Raw genomic sequence first — 26,260 nt, 5'->3', positions numbered from 1 at the left:
TTTAACATTAGGCACATAAGAGAAAACCTAAGATGACCTCAATAGGAGGCATCATTGCCAGCGCTTCCTTTAATAAGCACTCTCGTGTTTGCCTCACCCTTATGCTATAGCCTTGATCTTCCTTGATCCTGAGGACAGGCCATTTTTTTTTTCCTTTATAGATTTGATTACAGGATTAGGACATAGTCATCTAGCCATGTGAGCTCCAGAACATGGTAGGGATTGGCTCTGTGACTCACAGAAGCCAAGCAAAATAATTTCATCTTCTCAGCAGGCAATTAAACAAATTGCTGGGCAGAATCCTTGTAGGCAGCCACTGTTTTTCACAACTGCTGCTTATTGGTAATGTCTTCAGTGGAACAGGTGAAGTTTGCTTTGCGGCTGCTTCTCACCATGGTGGAGTATATAGTCTGTGGCTGACAGATCAAACTGCAGCAACAGTATTAATCACAGAGGGTGTTGTAGAGCTTTTGTCTCTGATGGACTGCATGCTGGGACCAGTCTTCTATGACAGGATTATGGCTTTTTTATTTTAATTTCTTCTTTTGAGCAAGGAGAATGGACTTCTGTGGCTTAGATTTCTCTCATGACTCAGCTGGCTCTCATCTGGTCATTCAAGGAAGAGTCTTCTTCTCTCATTCATGCTTTAGTGCATAGGCTTGCTTGCAGTCCCCTTCTGCCACACCTGATGACCATCGTCATTCTCATGAGCTGCCATTCGAGGTAATCAGGCAAGTTAGACTCACACAATTTGGCTTAGTACCATTGCCCTCCAAGCCAGAAGGTCTTTGAGGATTCAGTGGGTGAACAACTGTAGAGGCTATTTTCTACTGGCTTAAGTCCAAAATGAATGAAACTTCATTCTGGTTACTCGTGCCTGGAAAATGAGTATCTGTAGCTGGTTCAGTATTGGTCTGTACATGACGCTGTCACTGAAGTCAGCGGAAGAGGGAAGTGTAAGTTGATTCTTGCAGCAGAGTAATTCAGTTCTCTCCCCTAGTCTGAAGCAAAGCCTGTACCAAATGCCAAGGCAGTTGCTGAAGTGTGCAGACAGTCTCCTGTAAACTGCCAACTGTACATGAAATAAACCAGATTTGTTCCTGAGGTTATAAAAAGCTTGATCTGTTTGCTGACATACTTTCTAATCAAGGTGAATAATTTAAGCACTTTCCAGTTTCAAATCCTAACAAATCACAGGTGTTTTTCACTGACAACTATTTGTCTCTGGGAATTCTTTCTACATGGAGTTACAGAAAAAAAAAAAAAAGACTGTTTCCAAAATGCATTTGCAAGTAGATTTACTAATGCTTGAGCGTTCATATTTAGCAGTGTGTAAAAATAAACAGCTAAGATCTGCCCACAAAGCCTCATATGTAATTTGCACTGCACAGCTTTGAGAGCAGAATGTTTCCAAACAACGGAGACCTCAAAAGAAGTTTTTTGTACCTTCTGGGTTTGTATTTTCAGCTTAGGCCCATCAAGAGATTTGATACTTACTTTAATACTTTTGTGATTATGCATTTCCAAGCAAAGCCTCTCCTCTTTAACAAGGCAGCCCTTCTATCATTAAAAAGCCTATAAACTTGAAGCGCCATAGGAATTTAAGTTCTCTTTTGAAAATATTTCACAACAGTAACAGTTACACTTTTAGATCTTCCGGCATATGGATTATAAGAAAATCAGCTAGAGAAGCTCTTGTGAATTTGGGGGTTTGGAATTGTTTTGCATTATTCAATCTTCAATATGGGAAGGTTTTTTTTTGGAAGGATAGTCTACGCTCGCATCCGGTCAGATGTCTCTATTTCAGCATAATTACCCGCCTACCTCATTACAGCCAGGGAAGCTGTGGTGGGTGGGTACTGCGTGTGTTTGGTGGGGATGTTTGGTGCTCTGGCCCAGGTACTGGGCTATAAATACATTCAAGTCAATTTAGTTTTAATCACGTCAGACTGGACTCGCTTTGTTGGCTGTAGACTTATGAAGTAGCAAGATAGAAAGGATCAGTGCTTTCTCACAGAGTGGAAAAATCCTGTGCTATTGCATGGAAACCTTTTTTTGTTCAAGACAAAAGTGAAAACTGTCAGATGATGGTTATGTTTGGAGTACTTTTTCATAGGTTAAACAAAAGTCACCGTATGATTATTATTAAATTACACTGTTTATAGTGTGTAGTATAAATTACACTGTTTATATTTCAGCTATTCTTAGTAAACTATGCAGGTCAGAAAGTAAACAAAATATTGAAACAGTTCTCTGACACCTTCAACTATGAAAATAAAAACCATGAGTTTCTGCAAAACAAGGCTCAATTAGATGTTCGTGTGATTCTCTCTCATGATAATTTAGACTGAATTCTGGGAGACATTACAGAGAAATCAGCAGATCATTAAGCTATTTCCAAGTTGTGAAAATATGTCATAGTCTGCTGTGCCGGCAGAAAAAAAAAAAAAAGAGATTGTCTCCTTAGATGAAAGAAAAGTTTTCCAAAGATTCCAGTTATGATTAAACATGCCACCAGTGCTCCTCCAAGGACTCAGGTTTCAGTTGTCAGAACTTTCTTTTTATCTGGAGAGAAAACAATAGGTAGGGTTTACAGAGGAGTCTCTTTCAATGAAATCTAACTAATAATGTATTATCGTAGAGCAGATCGTGTTTACCCAGTTCAAAAGCATTTATAAAAGAACATTTTTCAAGCAAAATGTCAGTTCAGAAACAATGGGTACTAGTTCATTTAACTTGGGGAAAGAATACTCCACCTGAGACTCTGAGGAAACAGCTAATGATGTAAGATGTGAATTTGTGCAAAAATTATTTATTACTTACCACATTCTGTTAAATTTTGCTTTTACTTTCAGTTGTCATTCAGGCAGGAGGAATAGAGTGGGGCTGTTAAAGGAGCTAAAGGACAGTGCTGTTCTTCTAACTAAAAGATACCTGGCACACTTTTGTGCAATACGCATGCGCAGGGTACAGCTGTATGGGATACGATGCTGCCTCTTCAGCTCAGGGGTTGCCTTTGTGGGGAGGAGGCTGTTTTCAGCTCCGTGGGTCTCTCCTCATGTTTCACAGGGGCTTCGTCCTCCATCACCCAGCTGGGAGGACGAATTGGTCTCCAGCTTAAGGGGAAGACTCCACCAAGAGACGTTGCATCTGTCATTATGGGTGGCAGCTGGGCTAGACAGCGCTTTAGGATGGAATGCTTCCTGAAGTTACCTACCAGTGTAACCACAGGGAACCTGATGGAGCAGTGGCTGATTCCGTAGTGGAAATCAGGTAGCGCTGGGGCCCCAGATGCCACATTTGCAAAGAGCTGTGTGAATGGCCAGGATTTACGTGGGCACCTCTCTGAGCTAGAGACCAGTTTGGCCTGGAAGCTGCAGAGCTCAGGAGGACCGCTGTACCTCCTGGGTGTAATAGCACAAAATCTATTTTTACTGGAGGTGGAATTCCACATCAAACAAATAAAAAGAATAATGATATAACACCTATACTCAATGTAATTGTCTTTTGGACTAGCCAGTTCTTTATATGGCTGCTTCAGCAATATTTATCTGGCAATATTTTAATTTATTGCATATGTTTTGGGATATTTTTACTAGACTGTTTTTCCATACTGCACGACCTTTCTGTTTTCTTTGATTCGCAGATGCATCATTTGTTTTATAAATAAAGATGCTATATGAGATATTTTGCATTTTAAAAGTAAAACAGAGGTTAGCTAGCCTTGGCTTATATGATTAATTCTGAAGATTTTGCAAGATTGAGTTAGCCTCTGGTGCTTTTCCCTTCTTTTCAGTTTTCCCTCACAAAACTGAATTGGCAAATGACATGTAACGTTTATCTGAGGGGAAAAAGAGCTCACTTGTTTATCTGAGGGTCAAGTGACAGAACTACATCAGGTGATTGAACTTGGGAGTACCATGGAGGGCTGCAAGGGGAAGCCAACTACTGCTTGCTGTGCAGCCCTGTAGCTTATTTCTGGCTTTGGCAGCATCACGATAGAGACGAAGGAGCAGAAAGAACTGGAATGCAATTAGAACTGGTGGGTCCCCCAGCAAACTGTCAACAGTATGTATCACAAAACTTCTAGCTTCAGTTTTGATCACAATTTATGCACAGGAAGGCATGGTAGTTCCTGATCATTAGGACCGATCGGGAAGCAATACTCATTAGTCATTACAAGAACATCTGGCTGGGTTGTGTGCATACATGCTAATCCAAAAGAGTACACTGGCAAAGAAATCACGCCCCTTCATGACGTGCATGAGTACATTTAAGTTTTTTACAGTAGATTTCAACTTTAATCTCCTTAGTGATAACAATCAAACTTCAAAGCAGTGTCACTTCCTTTCTTCTTTTTTATTTTTTAACCTTAAAAACGTACAGGTGAGTTGTACCAGGCTGTCTAAAACATTACATTTTAAATGAGCCATATTATGAATTACTTACTTGGAGTTGCTTCCCTGTTGTCTGCTAGCTTTCACTTAATGGGACCATGAGACCACGTGAGTGGGGAATGGAACTGTATCTCTTTTATTTCTGGTCGTTCTGCCATAGTACAATTCTAATAAAAGAAATTGCAAATCATCAGACTTGTATATGCTTCTCTAAAAAAAGTCAATGAATTCATGCACAAAACTGCTTGTTTAGAAACAAAAGGTCACCAGAAGGTTACCGCAGAGCTCTACATGTCTGTGAGGCCCTATAGAGGAGCTATTTTCTTTGAGGGCTCTGACACCTATGTGTGCAAACCAATACATCATGTACTCCAGAGACACAAGACACAGCTTGTCCTGAAGCCAAAGCAGGAGTATCTGCTACTCAGAGGACTTGAGTGGAACACTAACTTTTTTTTTGTCAACAGGCTGGTTCAAAGTCATTTGAGGTCAGTAGTGGCCTGAACCTGCAGACCAAGTCCAGGAGCTGTAGACAGCCTGGGGAAGCTTGCATGGGCACAGCTATACCATGGCTCATTTTCTACCACTCCAAATCAAAAGGTTTATAAGAACTAAGTATCATTCACAAAGAGATTCTGTCTGAGAACAAAGTCTTACTCGCATATGCTTTTAGTCATACAAGAGGATACACTCAGCAACAAGAACAATGAAAGAAAGTTATAGGGTTTAAACCTGAACATTTCAATCTAACACCTCGGGGTTTTTATTAACTCCTCCAACTGTACTTACATTTCAGAGCCATTACCGGCAATGCCAATGCATTTGCTGGTCACATCCTGAATGGGAAAGATTGCTTGTACGTAATAGAGTATGAAACAATAGGATGATAAAAGACATTGAAGTCAGGCTTGAAACATACCTTTTTAATTCATAAGCTTGAAAGATTTCTGTTTTGTTATGTCTAATATTTGCAGATATGACAAAAGAAAATGTCCATATTTGCCTTTTCAGGCCTATATTTATGTCTGTAGTATATAAAATGTATTTATTTATTATATAGAAATAAATATATATTTGTCAGAGCTTACTCTCTCATGTTGAGCAACTTTCTACATGCAACTGAATTTCTCAGCAACATTAAATTTTGGTGAATGGCAGGTGCAAGGACAACTACTGTGGCTATTACAAAGAACAATTAACACAACTGTTGTCTCTTTGTGACAAAACTGGAACAGACCTATCATGAGCAGATAAATCAGAGACAGTTTTGGCATTACAAAGAAAGACGCAAAGCTGTCAATGTGATACTGAAGAGAACAATTCTACTAGGAAGAAAATGTAACCAGGAGAGCAATTTTACAATGAACGCTCAGATTTAGAAGTTTATAGCAAAAGCAGTGTACAGTAACACTGTATTTTTAAGCTATTTGTAAATTTGGCCTTTAATAGTAATTTCCCTCTTTCTTTCTTTCTGAACAAGCTCATTCAACCAATGCTCTCTGCAAAGAGAAGATAGGCCACTTATTCATAATAAATGCTTCTGCCTGTAATCACAGGTCAAATCTGGCATCCTGCACACTCCTTTTTTCCAAGAACAAAGCCTTCCCTCTCTCCAAGCCCCATATATAGTGATCTAGTTCTTGAGAGTGATGCTGGGGAACTCCACTGAGCAATGCCAGTGAATCTCTCAGCATCTTGCTTGGACCAGGGAAGGGAATTCCCAAAGTGCTCGGTCATCTGGGGAAAGACCTTGATATGCATGGCATTGCCCTAGTACAGAGATGTCCAGTTCTCCAAAAAGAGTGAATTTCAAAAACAAGGCTGAGGATTAAGGAAGACCTTTCACTATCCATAATAAAACAGATCAGGATTCAGAAATTCTACCCCTTTCACACCCTTGCAACATACCCAGGACTGGACATCCAGGTCAGCTGCAGAGACGAAAATAAAACTTTGCTTCATTGGTTGGGCTCTCAGCCCATAATTCCCTTCAGTCACAGCTGTGCAGGGAAGTTACTAGGGCTTTAGCTATCTCTTCTCCTTCATAAACACATGTGCTGGAGGTTTGGGAATGTCCAGTTAAAGATATTGTGCAATACTAAACAGAGAGGTCTGTGGAAAGAATCAGTAGGCATAGGGCTTCATTTGTAGCCCTAAGATTTCCTGTGGCGGGCCAATTTCTTGTCTGGAAGCAAGGGAATGAATCTTTTCCAATTTATGGCCCTAAGACATTGTAAACACTGACAACTGGGTAAGACCGAAGAAGGCCTGTGCTCATATGTAGACTAAGACCTCATTGTCACTTTGTTCCAAAACCAAAAAAAAGTCTCCATGGCAAAAATCTGCCTTACTCCACAAAGAGAAAATGGGGTCAACTACAGTGAGTCGGTGCTGACCACATTAGGCTGCACATTTTGAAAAAGATGTAATGCCATGCATTTTTAAGGATCTCTTACTGTCCCCCACCAGTTCTATTCATGTGGGTGAGTAACGGCAAGAGAGCTGTCATTATACTAATACAAATAAAAGGAGATTCAAGTCCCTTTAAGACAACTACTGCTGGATAACTCTCTGTGATTACATGAAGACCAGGTCTGCAGATAAATCCTGCAGGAAAAGCTGAGGAGCCTTTGGGTCTCACATTAACAATGGTCGGTATGGAATATGCCCTGCTTGCCACGGTGCCATAACATCCTTCTTTTCCCCAGTGTTAGAATAGGGTAGGTTAGGTCCTATTAGAAAAAAATAAACACAATGGTTAATCACTTATTTATGCCGTTAAATGCATTCTGTTAGTAAGGTGACATTGGATTGCCAGATTTTGAATCACAAGATAGACTAAACAGGATTTAATAGGATCACATGTTTTTAAAGGTTTTGTGCTTTGTCTTTTTAAAGGAAGTCCATGCTGTCGTGTGGACAGCTTACATAACAAGGTCTGAAGCAATAAATAGCATTTATATCCGGAATCAGAAGCATGCCCTAGTATTGTTTTTGTCAGACTTTGCCTGTTGGGTACATTTGCAATCTTGTGACTTTCAGACCCAGCATCTGGTTTTGAGTCAATCTCCAGAACGTCCTTCTAACTTCTTCAATTTCATCCCTTGCTTGATGCCAGCATGCTGGCATTTCAGATATATCTTTAAAAAAACAAGCTGGTTCGTAAAATCTTGTTGTCATGAGGCAGCTGCCATTAACATCTAAACATCTACCACTTGAAACCTGTCAAGAATATATTGTATTTTGTGTCATAAGATCTCACAAGCACTGAGAATATCGTATAACATTTTCTCTTCTGATCTACGGAATATTTTTCCTCTGTGTTTTGACTAATAAATCTTCTTGCTGTTACCATAATGCTGTAGGATTCCACAACATAAACACTTTTAAAGGAATCTGTTCTTCTGGATGGAATATTATATTGCTCCCATTAGAAAACTCCTCTTCAATTTCAAGAGCACATAATTCATTACTGAATGCTTGTAAATGTCATCTAGTTGTAACTCCTCTAGGAACAAGTAATAGCCTGTGCTTTCTGGTCCCACATTACATTGTCTGATCAGAGAGAGACAAATTCTTTGCTGTTTGTTTTCCTTTGGGACTACAGATGCATTATTTAAGATATGAACTACTATCAGTACAGATTGTTTTTTTCTATGCACAGTGCTGGACATGCTGCTCTAAAAATAATACGAAGTATCACTCAAAATAATATAGACAAAACTCAAATTGATTTTGATGGGACTTTTGCCTGTTTAACCATAGTTAAATAGTTTGATATCTAGCTGTAAACCTAAGGCTAAAATACGAACCTTCACTATGGCTCCTTAGTTGCATTTCTGCTGAGTCACTGCACAAGCTTGCAGTAAGAATTATTGTTGTAACTGGGAATGCAAGGGCCCCGTGGCTCAGTGCCTTGCTCAGAGCTACACACCAATGAAATGACTACAACTGGGGTTCAGAAACTCCTAGGTGAGGAACCCCCTATCAGCTTTTCAGGGTGACCCAGCAGTAACATAACTTTACCTTTGTCCTCACATCACACATCCACAGAAAAACTTACAGGCTTGCAGACAGCTGCAGTATTGTGACAAATCTGGACTTTTTGCAGTGTAGGAAAACGTAGTTGTAAGAGACACCAACAAATCTGAACATCTGGATCCTAAACATTGCTTCCGCTCCTTCTCCATTCATTAATACAGATAGTGTTTCATCCTTGACAACTTGTGGGCAGCTATATAAAATCAAAGGTATGGAAAAGCTAGATTCAAAGGTCACAAATCTTTTACTGTGGAGCTGATTGTGTCAGGCATTGAAGAGACTTAACTAAACTGCAAGATCCAGTGGCGAGACTTGATATTCACGCATCCCACAAAATAATCAAAATTAGAATTCCAGGAACCAAAATTAGGTTGAGAAAAGTAGAAGTGAGAGTTTACTATTTTTTTTAAACAATAAAATGGTTTATTATTCAGAAGAATATTTAGCAAAATTCATTGACACCACTTCACTGTAGAAAGCCCCAACCTGCACTTCATTTTTAAATAACCACTTTGAATTTTCACATCACTTTATAAAAAAATTTTGTTTTTCCAGACTTGACAGAAGATACAAAAAGTGAAGGACTGCAAGGAAAAACATTTCTCTCGTTCTTCTGTATCATCTGTTTTCTTTGAGCAATGGAATAAGATGAAAAAAAAGGCAAAAAGGGAGAAAATGTAAATTTTTTGAAATAAAAATAACAATTTAATAATTAAAAGTCTGAAAGAATAATTCTGTGAGTGTTCAAACTAAAATAATCTTCTGAAAAGTAACAGTCACATGTTGACGATGTGCCCTATTTCAAGCAGTACTGAACTAAGCTAGCCTCTCTGCACCAGGTCTCCTTCAGTAAGTACAAAACTTACCTTGAAAACAGAGAGGCATCTAACTACACGCCAGCGCAGGTCTCAGGTGGGCACAGACATACCTTTGGCCTTTTCAGCAGAGCACCTAAGGGAAATCAAACTCTAGTGCCTGCCTGTAAAAAGGCTAATCTAGAGTAAATTAATTATTATGTGCCTGGGCCTCACCTTTGGGCTTAGTGCCCAAGGGGGCTGCTTTGGCCCAGCTGCAGCAGGAGATGGAGCAGGTCCTCTCTCTGCTGCATTCCTGATGCTGCACTGTTGAGATATTGATGTGATGTAATGCTGAGAGGGAACAAAGCTCTCAGAAGTGTTTTGATGCCAGTTGAAGAGTTCAAGAGAAACACTGGGTTCATTTCAGCTGCAATCAGTCTTTGTGTGTGACATTGCAAATAGCTGGCTTTGTAGTAAGGAACATTTGACATCATTGCATAAATTTATTGTATTCTAGGGAATAATTCAATATTGTAAACTCTTGGTATCGAGAAAAAATAAAAGTTTTTAATTGTTGGAGTGATTTGATGATTACAAAGGAAAAAATATGGTAAAATGTTGGCAAAATAATTTATACATTTTGTTCTTTGACATACTCACAGAAGGTGGAATACTGAGAATACTGATTCCTAATGGCAGGTGTAGATCCAACACCTTATATTCTGTGTTCTCTGTCTGCATTGCAAATTTCATGATACCTTCCATATTCCAAAAATATGTAGCTTAGCCAGAAGATCTGTTCTATAGAGGAGAATTAGATCACAAAGTAAGCAGACTATAACTCCAGGAAACATCGTGCCATCCTGAATCAAAATGTTTTGCATTTGAGGTTTCATGTTTTATCATTTTTAATGAAATATAGAAATAGGCAGTATATTTGGAGAGGGGCAGAAAAGAGTGATTGTCTATTGCAAATAAATTTGCCTCCAAGAACAACTTTTTCACTAGCTGAAATGTTCATTTTTTCCTATTTCTTTGTTTTGTTTGCAGCCTGCACAGGTGTTAGCTTTTCTACACACAGCAAAATTTACAATTCACAGGTGAAATCTGTGATGATCAGTGTGTTGAAAGGTTTAACAATAAAACTGCAAGACAGACCATCCTAAAATTACTGGAATGCAAATCATTTGAGTGCTCCTACCAAGAAGTTCCATTAAGTTCTGTTAAGGATTAATGTTCATCCAGTTACAGGACCTAAGGGAAAGGACATACATTGTAAAGATATCTGTCATGGGGGACAGCTTCTGCTAGCTTACCTATTTGGCTCATCTGTCAGTAACCTGCTTCTGCACCATTGTCCAAATTAAGATCTGCTGCTATTTAAAACGTCTGTTTTCTTTTTTAACCCAGAGGTCTCAGCTGACTTAGTAGATCAGCACAGGGGAGGATTTGGAGAGGAATAAGCGATGAGCAGCTGGGAGGTAGCAATATCCTAACCTGGATCAAGAGCAGCTGATAGTTTGTCAGACTGCAGCCCACGTCCCCACAGTCTGCAGCACCAGCTATTGCTCATCCCCTGCTTGTCGTTCCATTCATTACTGGCAGATAAACACATTAGCTTAGTGTTTCCGCTCAAATTATCATCAGTGAAAAGGCAATATATTTAAGTTATTATCAATCTTCATGTTAATAAATTGTACAGATGAATTGCAAGCTCATTGTAGAAGCTTGTGTTTTGTAAAGGTTTATGGATTGCAAATCTAGATTTATAAAAATCTACTCTTGCACAGTAGAAATCTACATTTAATTAACATGTTTAAAGCTCTCTTTCCTACCTTCATTAGCTAATGACTATTTTAATGCATTCTTAAATTCTGGAAAGAAATCACATGGGAAGTTATAGTAATATTAAAATATGTGTGGCTACGTGGTCAGACTGTACATACAGCTCAGCTAATGAACTTTTAATAAAGTTGGCCAATACATAGAACTTCTTCTCTATGGAAAATTTATACTTTGACTTTTCCTTTTGTCATGGATTCGAAGGAGAAGTTAAATTTTCAAAGTCTCCCATAAAGTGAGCATTCAAAGAAAACATTATCTGAAAGTGTCAAACAGCTCTTGTTGAAGTAGTTCATAAGTAAGGACCTTTGGAATAGTTTCAACCTTGTTCATAACCCATTAAATCAAAACGAAATACACAGAATTTCATCAAAGCAATAATTCTTTCCATCATTTTTTGAAGTCAATATAGTACTTTGAAAAAATAATTAGCTTAATGGCATGTTTTTTTTCTAACAAAATATATGCTGCTCATGAAAAATTCAGTGAACTTTGGTATCAAAATAATGTTTAATGTATAATATAGGAATACAAATCTGTCTTCTATAAAGGAGTACTGGGCAACATAGGAAGGGTCTTTTGTTGGTGTAGACCAGCAGCTTTCAATGTGAATTATTAAATGCCCATGGACCTGCAAGGGGACAGATATATTTTTGTGATGAATATACATCTTTAGCTCCAAATCATGTTGGCGCCATCACCTAATTGGTGCTTGTGACAAGCTCAACAGAAGTGAGGGTAGTTCTTTTTAGATGAAAATTCATGCAGTGTTAACTGATTCAGATTTTCACTTGAGTTGATACATTTTTAAATATGACAGTTCTTTATAATACATTCCCTTGAAATTCCATTTGGAGAAAGGCTGAACCTAACCCATTTCACTTCAGCAACTAGTTTAGGCTAAAAGGGGAAAGAGACTTTGTTGAAATCTTTTTCCATCATTTTTCAAATGTTTTTACAATTGAAAATGCCAACTCTCACATTTAAAATAGTACTTTTTTCAGAAATCTAAGTTCCACTGAAAGTTGAAAATGGATAAATGGGGAAGAATGAACAAAAGCTGAGAAAATGACCAGGGTCTGAGAGCTTGAGGTAGTCACAGTGGTGTCATTGGTGCAGCAGAAAGAGCAGAGGACACCAATGGAAGGGCCATCATGATCTTCTCTGCCTTCTCCTTCTTGCATCAGCTCTCTGGCCTCACACAAAATATAGTTGCTATAGTCCTTCCAAAGCTGTTTTCTTCAGTTCATTATTAATAAGCATTTTTATTAAAAAAAAAAAAAAGGTGTCTAATGACTGACATTATTCCTTCATTATATCATTTAATTCTCTTCCCTTGGTTAAATGTTGATGTTGACTGAATATCAGTGAGAGCTCCCTTACGTTCATTGTGAAGCCCAATGGTGTGTTAGCTGTTTGGCATCACTGCCTCTCTTTCAGTCCTCCAGTCAAAAGTATTTGAAAAAAGATTTAGTCACATAACATACCAAATTTATTTTGACAAAAATATCATCCTCCACAGTCAAAAAGGATGTAGTAGTCCACATATCCTCAAACTTCAGATCTTTGTACAACAACATTGAGGAATTCCCATCTTCTGTGTTCAGTGTAATCGTTCTGTGAATGGTTCAGATCAATCACGTGGTTAAAGTAAGACCAGATCGCAGGAAGCACCTCTGAACTCAAAAATCACTCCTTGCATACTTGGTTCTATAAATTTTAATTTTGAATTTCTTTCTTGTGTGTTTGAAGAGCCTCTTACTTTAAATAAACAAAATTACTGCTTTTAAAGCAGTGAAGTGCATGAAACAGCACATTTTCTGAACTGTGGTGATGCCAGACACGTTGTGCTTCTGATGCTATCATTTGCCAGATGATACAGGAAAATGAGTTTGTTCCAGAGCCCCATCTAGCAAAGCCATAAATTAAAACCCCACATCCTACTCAAGTCGCTAGGACACGCGCTGTATCTGCAGCATGTGTTCAGTGCTTCGCTGAATTGGGATCTGTGGAGCGGAAGGCTGCCCTGAGCAACTCGCAGACACACAGACCCCAGACATCAGGTCCAAACGGATCTGTGCAGATGCTGTAGGGTGCCTGGGCTCAGTGCTCCCAAAGCACACGGTCTGTGCAAGCGCATGCCCCCTCCATGTCGTGGCTGCGTGGGCTCTACCACAGCTTTGTGAACCTTCAGCAGTCCCTTCCCCAGCACGCCACCCAGCAGCTCCCCACTCAAGACCACAGGGTCACTGTGAGAAGGAGAGGTGGCCGGCCCGGTGCACACCGTGTCTCAGCCACGAGCAGTGTTTATGGCTGAGGTGACTAACCCCGGCCTACAACGCCCGTGGCCCAGCACTGCGTGCACGCATTCGGCAAACGCCATGCCGAGGGTGTGGAGAGGCCGGGGGTGTGGAGATGGCTGTGGGGCTTGTCTGTCCTCACCCGAGGGGACACGTCTGACCAGATGTTTGCAGGTGTTTGTCGCAACCCCTGTGGCAAGCTCAAGAACTTCCTTACTATGAGACTTTGATCTACAGCATCCTGGAAAATGTAGGGAAAATTTGTAAGGCTTCGTGGCCTAAATAGAGGCCACAACTGAAGCTAAAATCCCAATGCATCAAGCATCATAAGCACATAAAGCAATAGCGAGATCTTACAGTCTGAAACAGACCAAAGTGAACCCTATTAGCCTCAGTCCTCGTTAGAGCAGATGAGGAGCTGAGGCGCAGCACGATGAAGCAATTTACTCAAAGCCAGACAAGTGCATGGCAGAGCCAGACAGCAGATGTGGGACTGAGTCAACCCAGGCCTGGAAGCCATGAGTCTGCCCTGGGCAACATCAGCCGTCTGTGGTCCGTCGACAAAGCTTCAGATGCACTCTGGTAGAAGGGCAGGGTGGGTCAGAAATGTCACTCGACCTCATTTTGCTGTCTGCCTTCTTTAAGCAGAACAGTTCAATAGCTCCAGTTAGGAAAAAAATTACCCGATGTCAACAGCGATCTTATTCTCCCCATTGGGCTTTTGTGCCATGTTACTAATAGGGTATTGGCAAGCAAACGTAATATTGATGAAGGTTCTTGCAACTATTTTGGAGCAGTTACTCTGTATTGTGTTTGCGAAGACAATATGTGCATCATTGGAAGTCTGAAAGTTAATAAAGAAACATTAGGAGACTTGCCAGCAGTTGCTGTTTATACGAAACCATTATAATGGGAACATTTCTATCACTGCACTCCACACAGCTCCATTACAAGTAATCACCATTAATAACAATTATGTTTATTTTGTTAGCATGAGACACAAAAAGAGAGCTCTCCTCCCACTGTGCTCAACCCAGACTGCAGACAGCCTGTGCTGGAGAGTTTCATCCTCACGTACAGGCCTGGCTCTGATTCTGCAAAAGGAGATGGATTTTTGTCCTTTAAATCCCCCAGAAGGTGGATAGCTGGAGGGGACCTTAGGCCAATACTCCAGGTTTGCTTTTGCTCTCACACTAGCACATCCAAGGGGCACAGCATGTTACAGTGATGCACGTAAAGCAGCAGACAAGAGTTGTAGGGAATAAGCATTGAGCTGAGCAAGTGTTGGCATGGTTCAGCCAGCTTTACTGGCCAGGGTCAACCAGGTTTGATAGAGGCACAGCTCCCAGAGTCGGCGAGGTTTCACACATACTGCATGCAAAGAACAAGTAGATAGAGAAGGAAAACCTTGTCAGTACTGACAGAGAGAAGGGCCACATCTCTCTCTTCCCTTTTGCAATCTGAAGTTGAGCCACTGGCAGCTCCATTGGCACGTTGGCACCGCTACCACCAGGCTCTCTGGTCACAGGCTGCCACCCGACTGGCCGCAGCCCATGGCAGGATAGGTGGTAAATGCTGGGGTGAGCTTGTGAGGGATCAAAAGGGAGGTGAGGGAGAGCTGAGGGTATCGCTGCACAGGGACCTAGGGGAGGGCACTCGCCAGCCATGGCCAGATGAAGACCCATCTGCAGACCAGCTTTTAACATGAGCTGGGATCAGATGATCCCCATGGTCCCAAAACGCTTGGCAGAGGGTGGAAGCTGCAGCGAACTTGAAAGCATTGTGGTGGACACATTGACAGAAGCTGGTGCTGCAGCAGTGGAGCAGAGGCAGGAGGTAAAATGCAAATCCTTAAGGAGCCTGGCTTTGTTAGCTCTGAAACCAGAGCCACCTGAGATGAGAAAATGAACATTCATTAAAGTAATTTCAAGCTAACAGTTGGCTCCAGACATGATTAAACTGACAGTGCATAAGGTAGCAGAGCCAAAAGGACCCATGACCTTATTGGTGATAGGTGTTTAAAATCTAAAACTCAGGAACTTTCACAGTATCACAGATTTCTAGGTTGGAAGAGACCTCAAGATCATCGAGTCCAACCTCTGACCTAACACTAAGTACTCCACTAAACCATATCGCTAAGCTCTACATCTAAACGTCTTTTAAAGACCTCCAGGGATGGTGACTCCACCACCTCCCTGGGCAGCCCATTCCAATGCTTAATAACCCTTTCGGTAAAGAAGTTCTTCCTAACATCCAACCTAAAACTCCCCTGTCGCAACTTTCGCCCATTCCCCCTCGTCCTGTCACCAGGCATGTAGGAGAACAGACCAACCCCCACCTCGCTACAGCCTCCTTTAAGGTAACTGTAGAGAGCGATAAGGTCGCTTCAAGGTCGGTTTCAAATGCCCCTTCTTTCTGTATGAATAACATCCAGAGAAGTAGCTTTTGGGAAAGTGTTTTTCTCTTCTTTTTCGCAATATGCACGTCTGTTTATCCTGACTTTTTTCCATATTTCATTAATTCAGATTGCAAATTATAATTATGGCTATTAACTCAAGGAATGTAACTGGAGAAAGCTGCTGTGCCTCAATTAACTTTTCTATTAAGTTACACCTTTGGTAAAGCTCCTGCACTTGGCCTTTTAATAGCTGTGAATTTCCTTCTTTAATGTATATTCTGAAACAGCATATATAGTAAGTTTTTGTTCTCGACTGCAGGAAGATCTATTCCCATGGGCTTTGGGCAACACCAGCTTTTTGATTAGTGTCTGTCAGTCTTTTAAAGAAAATATAGTTTTGCAGCATAGGCATAATTGCTTTCATTATCTAATGCTTTCAATATCTTACGGATGATACTAGTTCTTCAAACCGTGCATTAAGTTTATGGAAACTCTTCATTGTCATCAAATTTTCTGGAAATATCAGCAGTTCTCATGAATATTAGAGTGAATAATAAGAAACTAGTACAGGGCGGCAGCAGCAAGAAAAGACAGAGAAAATGCAGAACTGTTTGCTTCAGCATCAAACACATGTGCTATTCTGTAGCTTAAGCCACCACAGCTGCAGCACCAGAAGAAATAAACATGGCATTTAGGAAAAAAAAAGGTTCCTTTCCAACAGCAGGCCTTTGTGCATATTACCACTCTACTTCCGCAGTCTGTCAGATTGGTTTTAATGCTGGACACGTAAACATTTCCTTTTTCAGTACCACAGCATTCAGCATTGTTCAGGTGTAAATCAGAGATCTGGAACTAAATGATCATTTTTAACAGCTTACTATGTTTTAGCATGAGCTCATTTTTATCTAGATGGCCATTACCTTATTTATACATATTCCAAGCTCTGAAACAGAACATTTCATTTCTAAGAAATAGAGCAAACAAGGAGCTATTAATTTGCTCCTTAGGAGAAAATTATTTTGTTCCAGAATCTTGAAATGGGGGCTTGGGTCTTTTCTTCATATCAGGCTGTCAAATACTGCAAGACAAACTGCAGCTCGAAGAACCGGTTGACAGCTAAGAGCTGCGCTAATGGAGAAAGGACTTTTATTTCCCCGTTGCCCCGGAATTTCCTTGGTATCTGCGTAGAGCACCCACTTAGGCTCAGTATACAGCTCTGGAGTAATGCAGGAAAAAGTGCTGGATTTTTTTTCTTGCAGAATTTTACTGTTGAATTATGAGAGGCAAAACACTCATTTCTAATTGTCTGCCTGGATCATCTGGGCTGGATGACAGACATAATATAATCCTCTAAATTTGATTTAGGGAAGCTACGGCATAAAACCTTGCTCTGTTCTTACTGTTTGGTTTATGCTGCAAAACGGTTTTCTTAAATATCAGATAACATTTCCAATAACTTAGATATTGTCAGTATATTTGGACAAACAAAGGAAAACAAACAACCAAAAAGTTGTCTGGATAAGAATTAAATGGATTTTTATCTCTGGTAAAAGAAGCAGACCAGCAAACAAGAACATTTTAAATCAATTCAAATGTTTTTGTTTTTTTTTTTTTTTCTCCTCAGATTAATTGCAAAATGAGAAATTTGATTTTAGAGGCAAATAACATACTTCTTTCTGAAGGCATCACAATATTTTTTGACTTTTCCAGCATGAAACAGGTAATTAAAAATGTCAAAACAAAAATTTCAGTATTTTCATAATTCTGTTCTCCTTGGATTTGACTGAAGAATGCTGCAAAATTCAACTTAAACTTGTCTATAGCTTCTGCTTCCCTTCTTACCACACAACATTTCATGTTTTCAACCATGTTTCATTAATGGCTGAGACAATAATAAATTGCCAAGCAGTAGGTAAGAGGTCAAAGCAAGACAGTAAACACCATGTGGAGATAGTAAATACCACACAGGTGTTCACTCTACAGCTCCAGCAAAATGCATGCAAAGAAAAGCCAGATTTTACCATATTTGTGTGCTTTTAAGAATCATCATACCAGATGGGAAACTGGTCTTATTGTGTCCTACAAAGTCCTTGGGAAGATCAGGCTGCATTAAGTTAAAGAGGTTTGCAGGTGTACTCAGGAAAGTGATGGGATGGATGCCCTTTTATCTTTTTTGTTTTAACCTGTTCTGTTTTTTTTCACCATGTTAATAGCCTGGAGTTGTCTCCACGCCACCACCACCAATTTTTATTTTCTTTGCTATTGACAGGGGGAAGGATGCTAGAAAGAATTAAAGAGAGAATGGTTCTGCTCTTTCTTCTAGCACAAAGAAGACTAAGCACCCCTTTGCCCACATCTGTGCCTAGTTTGGGGACATGGTGTACCCAGAACCCAGACGGGAATGGCCTCGAGCATCCTTTGGGTTTCCGTGTCAGACACAGGACACTTCTGTCCAGATCTCAGCAAACAGTTTGAGGAGCAAGTCCTAATGTGGAGCTCTTATTAGGGAAATTGCAGCTCATTTTTCAGGTTCTTCCCAGTAGCGATGCTCTCAGTGCTGGAGCTGGTGAGCAACAGCTCACACCCATTTGCAGTGCATGGCTGGCTTAGGTGCCTGTACATATATCAAGAGACCCAGAAAGCTCTTAAGCGCTTACAGCTTTGGATGGGATAGGGAAGAGCGCATGGTTTAGCACTGACTGTGCTACTGAAGGGACGTCCCTGCCCCCGCAGTATGAGACGTTAACTTTGATGAACTGCCCAGTACAGCTGCTGGAAGCCGAAGGCTCTGGAGGCGTCTACTCTGACATCAAATGACACCTTGGCACCACTCCACATAAGTATTGCCCTGAAATGCCCTCTTCCCATCCACATTTCACCCTCTTTTACAGGTAAACCAGCAGAAAGGCAACTCACTGCCAAGTGCCAGAAGGCCTGGCCCAAAACAAGTCTCCTGGATCACTGGAGCAGGGACATGCGTGCTTCTCCAGGGCAGATTGGAGGAATCTCCTGTTTGCTATGTGGGAAGAGCATTTCTTAAGCTGAACAATGATCTGATAGGGGAAGTTCCTGCTGTGTTTTCCCTTCCATTACAGTATATATGAGGTCTCTACGAAAAGTAACAAGGAAATACTGAGTATTGCATTACTAATAGATAAATGATGTTCAACTTCACATTACTGTCATGACAAATGTATTTGGTGGAAGAGATGATCTCCAGCTACAGGAGATTTTTAATTGTATGTGACTGATCTTCTGGGTCACACGTCGGTAGGGCTGGCAAAAACAGCATGCAGCGTTAGCAAGCACTGTGGTCTTTCCCTGTCCGGCAAGCAAGGGACAGCATCCCAGCTACACCTCAGGCTCAAAGCTGGTGCTCAGATCCCAAAAGGGCAAACAAGTCAGGGAGCATTTTAATTATTCTGGGCAGGGTAAGGAAAGCCTTGTGTTTTGTATATGACCTTTGCAATTGTTTGTAAAAGCTCCAGCGTTCTGAAAAATGAAGGGAAGATTGTTTCTTGTGCTTTCATGGTTTGCAGAGGGAGAGCCCCAGCTCGCTGTTTGCCCCTGAGTCACCCGCTCGGTGTCGACATGAGCAGTCCACGTGAGCTGCCACTGGTTAATTCCACCTCAGCAGCAGCGGCTCCTCCTTGCTGCCAGCTAACCGCTGGCACAGAGCTACAGCCACTTCTGCCACAGCGCCTTCCTGCCAGCTTATGAGCCGTTCTTACTGTCACTGAAGCAGCTCGCAGAAGCTTTTCTTTACGGTCTTCCAAAACGTCACGGTGGCTATTGGCTTTAAACTTACATTCTGGAAAGGAATCAGGAGCTGCAGGAGGCAGAAAAAGAGGATAAAAACAGTTTTCTGCTTTGAAGGGATGATTGAGTCATTGAATGGAGAAACTGAGGAACAGAAATGCAACCATGCAGTGTATGTAACCCAGAATGTCTCTGAAATTTAGACTCAGGTACAAGGGTTATGTAAAAGACAGCTCTCATTTACTAAATATTCATCATCATCAGTTTACATAGTGGCTCATTTACTCTTCACTTGGAACAGAGGCCCAAGTGTTTAATTATCAAATCACGCGTGCCCTGGCGCGGGAAACACAGGCTGGAATTCCCAAAGGATGGGAGACAGCTGCTCAACTCCCATTGCAATTTCACTGACACTTAAGGGAATTACTGCAATTAGCAAATGCAAGGCAGAGGAGATTCTCAAGCTGACATTTTTCCACAGGAATCAAGAGAAGCTAATTTTAATCTTCCTGAATGTAGGTTTTCCTGTAGAACAGAATACTGGGAGCAGATGCTGCCACAGACTACGCATATGTTTTTCTTGGAAGAAACCCTATGCTCCTGTGAAATAGTTAACAGGGGCCTGATTCTTCTCTCATTTCTGTAAACACCCAAGTGTTTACAGCAACATCCCAATGTTAAGTATTACTGTACCAAATCCAGATGTCCCAACTCAAGCAAAACTTTATAAAGTCGAAAGGAATTCTTCTCTGGATAAGGCAAGCTGCAGCTTGCTCTTGATGGATGTAACCAGAGCCAAAGTTTACTCTCAGTTGCATTGGCAGGAGCACAGAAACTCCATAAAACCCCAGATTTACAGTGGACTGACTGACAGCAAAACATGTCCCAAGGTACTGACACTTAACCGAAGGAACCAACCTGTTTAAACGTCTTGTTGGAACTGAGCAGTGTCATACCCTAACTTTTGACTTTTTTTCCCCCTGCTGTGACTTTTGTTCAGCTTTTATCTTTGTCACAAGTCCAGATTTTCCCTTTCCCTATGCCATATGAACCCTTACAACTTTGTTCCATTAACACACGATCTTCCTTATTCAGGATACCAAGGATACCTGAGCAAAGGGAAACTAGATACAGCACCATTTCTATTTTTCTTTCTGCATTAGGAGGAAAGTGTTGCCCCCCAAAACATCAGCTGTGCACTCCCATTTCTCTCATTACTGCTGCATGTCACACACTCCTGTTCTCCACCTCCGAATGAGGGTTACAGCTCCCAGTCATCTCCAGCGTGCTCCCAAGTCTCCTCAAGCCAGGGGCTCCCTACAGTTGAGCTGTGGAAGCAGCTTGCAGAAGGATATCCCCTGCAGGAGTAGCCAGGAGGCTCTGCTGCCTGTATTCTTTCTCAGCCTTCAGTCACATCCTCAGCAGGAACGCGTCCCCAGCTGGCTGACATCTGGCTAGCAAGTCTACCAAAGCCAGAGGAATCCTCTGCCTCCTTCACCGTGAAACCTGGGCAGGAAATGGATGTTTTCAGGGTGAGCCATTGAAATCCTACTTTCCATTTCTCCTCATGTACATTATACTACAGTATTTAAAATTAAATGGATCTCTGACAACGTGGAAAACTATTTGAAAAAAAATAAATGAGAGGGGGACTTAAAAACCTCTCTTCCTTAGTGCAGGTGCTGGTACAGATGACTGTCATAAGATATTGTCACCATTTTAAAAGCCTGTATGTCACTCTCACCAGCTATTTCCTTTCAGTGCAAGGAAACCCCCAGTGTGGACTTTTATAAGAACCTCATTTAAGAACTGGACCCCAAAGGGCATCAGGGCCTTCCTCTAACATATTTAACTCTTTGTTACTTATTTATTCCACAGAGTACAACAGATCTATAAAAGCCTTGAACAACTGTTTTTGGTTGCTGTAGTCTTTTGCTACAAAACCTGGCTATTTACATCATAAGCATTTCACCACAGCAGATCTAAGATGCTCTGTTCTGTTAACAGGTGTGGCGTTTCTCCAAGCTCACGCTATCTTTCTTCCAAGGTGTTGCTAGAACAGGCATCTCTCCAGGAAGGTTCGCTGGCTCCTCAGCTGAGGAAGGCTGCTGAAAGCAGTTAACTGAGGTGTAGGTACACGGGAGACAAATCTTGCTCTGCCTGCACACAGCAACGGGGAGCGCTGCAAGGAACAACTAACAAGTCACAAGGACCTCTGCAGGGCTGCATCAGTACCCAACAACACAGCAGGAGCAGGATCCTGTTGGGTGCCAGCAGGGGCAGCTGAACAGCTCCAGCGCTTGCTGTGCCAACAGCATGGTGTGAGAGGCATCCGAACAGGAACGCGTCCATCCTGGCCTCCTGTGAGGCCGATCTCCCCTGCTGCATGCAGGAGGCCGGGGCTCTGGCCTCCTCTCTGCCAGTGCCCGACTTTGGGTGAGTCCTTTCCCCAGCCTCGTGTTCTGTGGAGCTTCTGTGTGTTTTGGTTGCAAGTCTTCTCTCCCTGTGGAGCAGTTCTACTAGCCATTTTGGATTTGGACTTTCGATGATATCCCAAGCATTTGTGCAGTGCTCACAGAAATAAGGACCAGCTGGAGGACCAGCTGGAGTACCGACTTAATACTATTCAACGACACCTTACTTTTAATATAATTTCTCATGCTTTGGCAGAATTTTTTTCTTTTCCAAAACATATCAGTTATTTTCTTCATTCTTCAGGTTCCATCTAGGTATAACTAATTGAACTACTTTTTATTTTTTATTCGTTTTTTTTTTTAAATGTTAAAAGGAATCATTAATACATGAACTCCAATACAGCAATGGATCAAAGAGGATTCCTAATTATACCAGGGTCTTAAAAATCGTTCCTTGTACATTGGGATTGACCAAGACTGACTTAGAGTTCTAGGAAGGCAAACACGATACAGCTGATCCAACAGACAGCCTAATCAAATTATCTCAGCCCCAGTCTCTATCTATGGAGCAGGAGACTACAGTGAAGAAAAACAACAGAGAAATGTTAGCTGTTTCCAGAAGGCAGTAGCTTTAGAGCTGGGTTCAACCACCCACACTGAAAGAAAAAAAAAATAATTATAGACTCCTAGGCTTCTACACATACTATAATTGTCATTTTGAGTAACAAGTGAGTAACATATGCAGAGCATTCCCATTAATTGATACTATTTAATGAGCAACATCTACCAGACAACTCAGTGACATGCTGAGGAAAACTAATAGGAACACAAACTATTAAGAACTTTTCTCTCAGAAGAGACACCACCTACTTTTCCACAAACCAGAAAGATAAAAAGGTTATTTAATAAACATTACAACCGTCGGTATTATTCAGGAGAGTAAGACCAAAAAATTGTGTTCACAAAGACTCTGAAATAGCTGCAAACCTTAAGTGACAATGTGATGTAATTCTGAAAACAAAGAATGCAAAATAGAAGCTATCAACAGGAATGCAAAGTTATTCAGAGACAAAGGGAAGGTTAAGCCCTACCTTTACCCACCACTGGTGATTTTCAAATAAAAATTTAGTTTTGCTACTTTGTAGATAAATTATTTCACTTACTGACGCAATCTGTATGATGCAAGAAAACAGGTCAGGTAGTCAAAATAATCTTTCTTGATATCATCTAGGAAGTTCAGTTTTGGAACATGATTGAAAACCGCTGTTTTCACTCTCATGGGTTGTTTCTTGACACTGTATAAGCTGATGAGTTTCACTATTGTATTAATAGAATAATAATTCTGTTTCCACACTGAAATCTGTAACTAAATTATCAGCTATAAAATTGTTTGTAAATTCCTGACAAAATGTTTTATACCATGTTTTTACATAGAAAATATTTTTTCAAAAAGTAGTTTTACTTTAGTAATTTTAGTCATCAAATTACTAAACACACAAAAAATGTAATTTAAAGATTTGAGAATTAGTTTGCAAACAAATGATTAATTTAGCATTAACATAGTAATCAAATCATAACATGAATAAATGAGGAACTTGCACAGCTGACACTAAGGCAACTGACCATTGCATTTTAAAAACTGTTTCTATAGAGGTTTAAAACATTACAAAGACTCCAGCTATTCTTTTACAAGCAAGAAGAAATTTATAGTTTTAAAAAAAAGCACTCAGGGGAAGGTTATGAAAGAAAATTTGTTCCACATCCCACTGTACATCAGTATGTTCTACTATTACATAGCTATAGCAGATTCTGATTTAAGATAAAGTTTTAGAGCTGACAACTACACCAGCAGTTATTAAATAGTTGGCTTTAAGGGTTTCTGTATTGCTGAAGTTCCTCCTTGGAAATATCCTTTTTATTTTTTTGATAACCAATGATGGTATTTTCTTCAAGAAAAATACACAACTCACCCTCTCCCATGTCAGCATCATCTGCTGAAGTTAAAGACATCAGCGCGGAGGCAGCCAGCAAACAACATGCTGCAAAGCACACCCAGCATCAAACTTCCCTCTGTGGTTCACAGCTAGGGTATCTTTGAAGACCACTCTATATCTTTGCCCTTCCAACTGCTTTCTTTGGTGGGAGTACAAGTTTTTTTTGTTATTGTTTTCAGTAGAAAGTGAAAGAATCCCTCAAGACATTAAGTGCAAGGTCATGGTTTCCCGTTCTAAAACTTCTCCACAGAAACAAGTGTTTCAAAAAAAAAATTTACCAAATGGCATCCTGCGCCCAACAATAGGATTCCTAACATGCCAAGTCAGTGGAGACCAAGCCTACTTGGAAAGCCTTTTCTACCTATTTTAGAATTGATCCCCCAGGACAGGACCCAGTCCTACTTGTTTTTCTCTTGTGCTATAGCAGCAGCATAGCATGTCCTTCATTAGGCACGAGAAGAGCCCCTCTCACTTCATCCACTGTGTCCACCCTTTGGTGGTTTATGTCCTTCCATCCTACTACAGAGGCTTTTAATGAGAGCTATAAATGACTCAGAGGCACCCACCTTTGCTGAGTAACAAAAAGAAATATGTGCTTCACAGAGAGAACAGAAAGTCCTTTTCAATAGTGGCAGCCTGCTAACAAATGAAGGATATATTAAAAACTGTAGAAAATTTAAATTTGTAGATTTACTGAAAAACTATGCTTACAAGATGCCTGATGATTAAGGTACACAAAGAAGAAAGATTCCCCCCCCCCAAATATTTTGGACACAGCCCTCTTCTGACACAGCAGGTTTAGACCTTTGGCAAGACCTGGCCGCCCCGTTTCCCTGCCCAATGGGACTGTTGTAGGCTTATGGCCTTCTGTCCCTCCGCTGACATGGGAGATCACTGGGTGCAAAATTTCCCAAGAGTGGCAATTACAAAGTCCACTGTCTTGTCCCATCAGAGACACTCGTGCATTTACAGCAGAAGTGATTAGTTACCTTTCCTTTATTAAGCAAAACTTGACAGTTTGTTTCAGGGGCTCTATACATTTGCATCATTTCAGTTTTAACCATTTGATATTTGTGTTATCCTTCACAAATCCACAGCATAAGTTTGGCTATAGAGTCCTACAACTTCTCTTAGGTGCACATTAAGGCATGTATTACAGGCAAAACTTTTCAATATTCCTGCTCGTTCAACTACTGCAAATCCCTCTATATTCATATCCCAAGATTTCAGTAGGAAAACAGCTACAATCTCAAACCATGAACACACAGAAACATGCCACTGCATTAGACGAATGCTGAGCTCCAGTGAATAAGTTACATTTATGATCTGTCACCCTTTGTTTATTCACTGCTCATATCAGTGACTCATTCCTCCCACAGGAAGAACAGTAGAAGGGCACTCGGGGGAGGTTTTTACCAACTATTCCTCAAAAAGTTCTCTCTCCCAAGCCCTCGTTCCCCCCAGCTCCATCCAGTCTTGCCCCACAGCAGCAGATACATCAGTAGCAGCAGGTATGAAAGGACTGCCAGGACTCGCATGTACTCCCTCCATCTCTTTTCTGTCTGGTGGTGAAATGCTCTGAGCTTTTCACCTCTGTAAGAGGAGCTATATGACAATGTCTTTTCATCAGATCTGATTTCAAAAATCTAACAATGATGGCAGCAGTTACTACAGTATAATCATTTCCACAAAGTTATATGTTGCTTTACTAAGACCTCCTAGAAGAGAGACAACACATGCATGTGCTTTCTTAGCTGCTGGTCCACTTCCAGCATGGATCAGACACACAGCATACTCTTGGTGGTATTTTAAGGATAGTGCTACGAAGGGGGCATGCTTCTAGGAGAATGGCAGTGTGCTATGCAAGGTCTTATGTCACATTTACGTATATTTGCTGCAAATAGAGCACATATAAAAAAAGTCCCATATCAAACAGTGCAGGGAGGAGCTGTTAGCTTTGCACCTCTACTCCTTTAGTTTACTTTCCAGCACGTTGGGAGAAGCTGGAACAGAAATTAATTCTTCTACTTGCAGGTGTTACATACACATTTGTAACATAAACTTGCACTATTTTACATGGGAGAAGGAAGAATTAGAATGACTGTCAGTTGCCTATACAAATCTTTTGTGATCAGGAATTGGCCACTGTTTAAGAACAGATCAGAAACTTTTTGCAACCAAGATTTCCTGTTGCAGTACGTGGGTTGCTAAAGGGACGATAGAAGAGGCGGTCCCAGAAACTATGGCTCCACAGCTCAACATAGTATGTAGCATTTGGAAATTAAATAAATTAAAATAATTAAAGTAAATCACCCAAG

At 40.8% G+C, this 26,260-nt stretch overlaps 1 long non-coding RNA gene across 1 annotated transcript; it reads right to left on the bottom strand.

Moving 5' to 3' along the window:
- Positions 1–5,245: 5,245 nt before the first annotated feature.
- Positions 5,246–9,409, bottom strand: LOC310896470. Its single transcript, XR_014581511.1, has 3 exons — positions 9,305–9,409; positions 8,461–8,631; positions 5,246–7,129 (listed from the first exon to the last, which is right to left on the bottom strand). It is a non-coding gene; the product is annotated as an uncharacterized lncRNA (long non-coding RNA).
- Between the last annotated feature and the right edge of the window lie 16,851 nt (positions 9,410–26,260).

The sequence above is a fragment of the Anser anser genome (assembly GCF_964211835.1).
Source record: "Anser anser genome assembly, chromosome: 3".
In the NCBI taxonomy this organism is placed as follows: Eukaryota; Metazoa; Chordata; class Aves; order Anseriformes; family Anatidae; genus Anser; species Anser anser.
The sequence above is the reverse complement of the archived record's forward strand: the minus strand, read 5'-3'. Positions and strand labels throughout refer to the sequence as shown.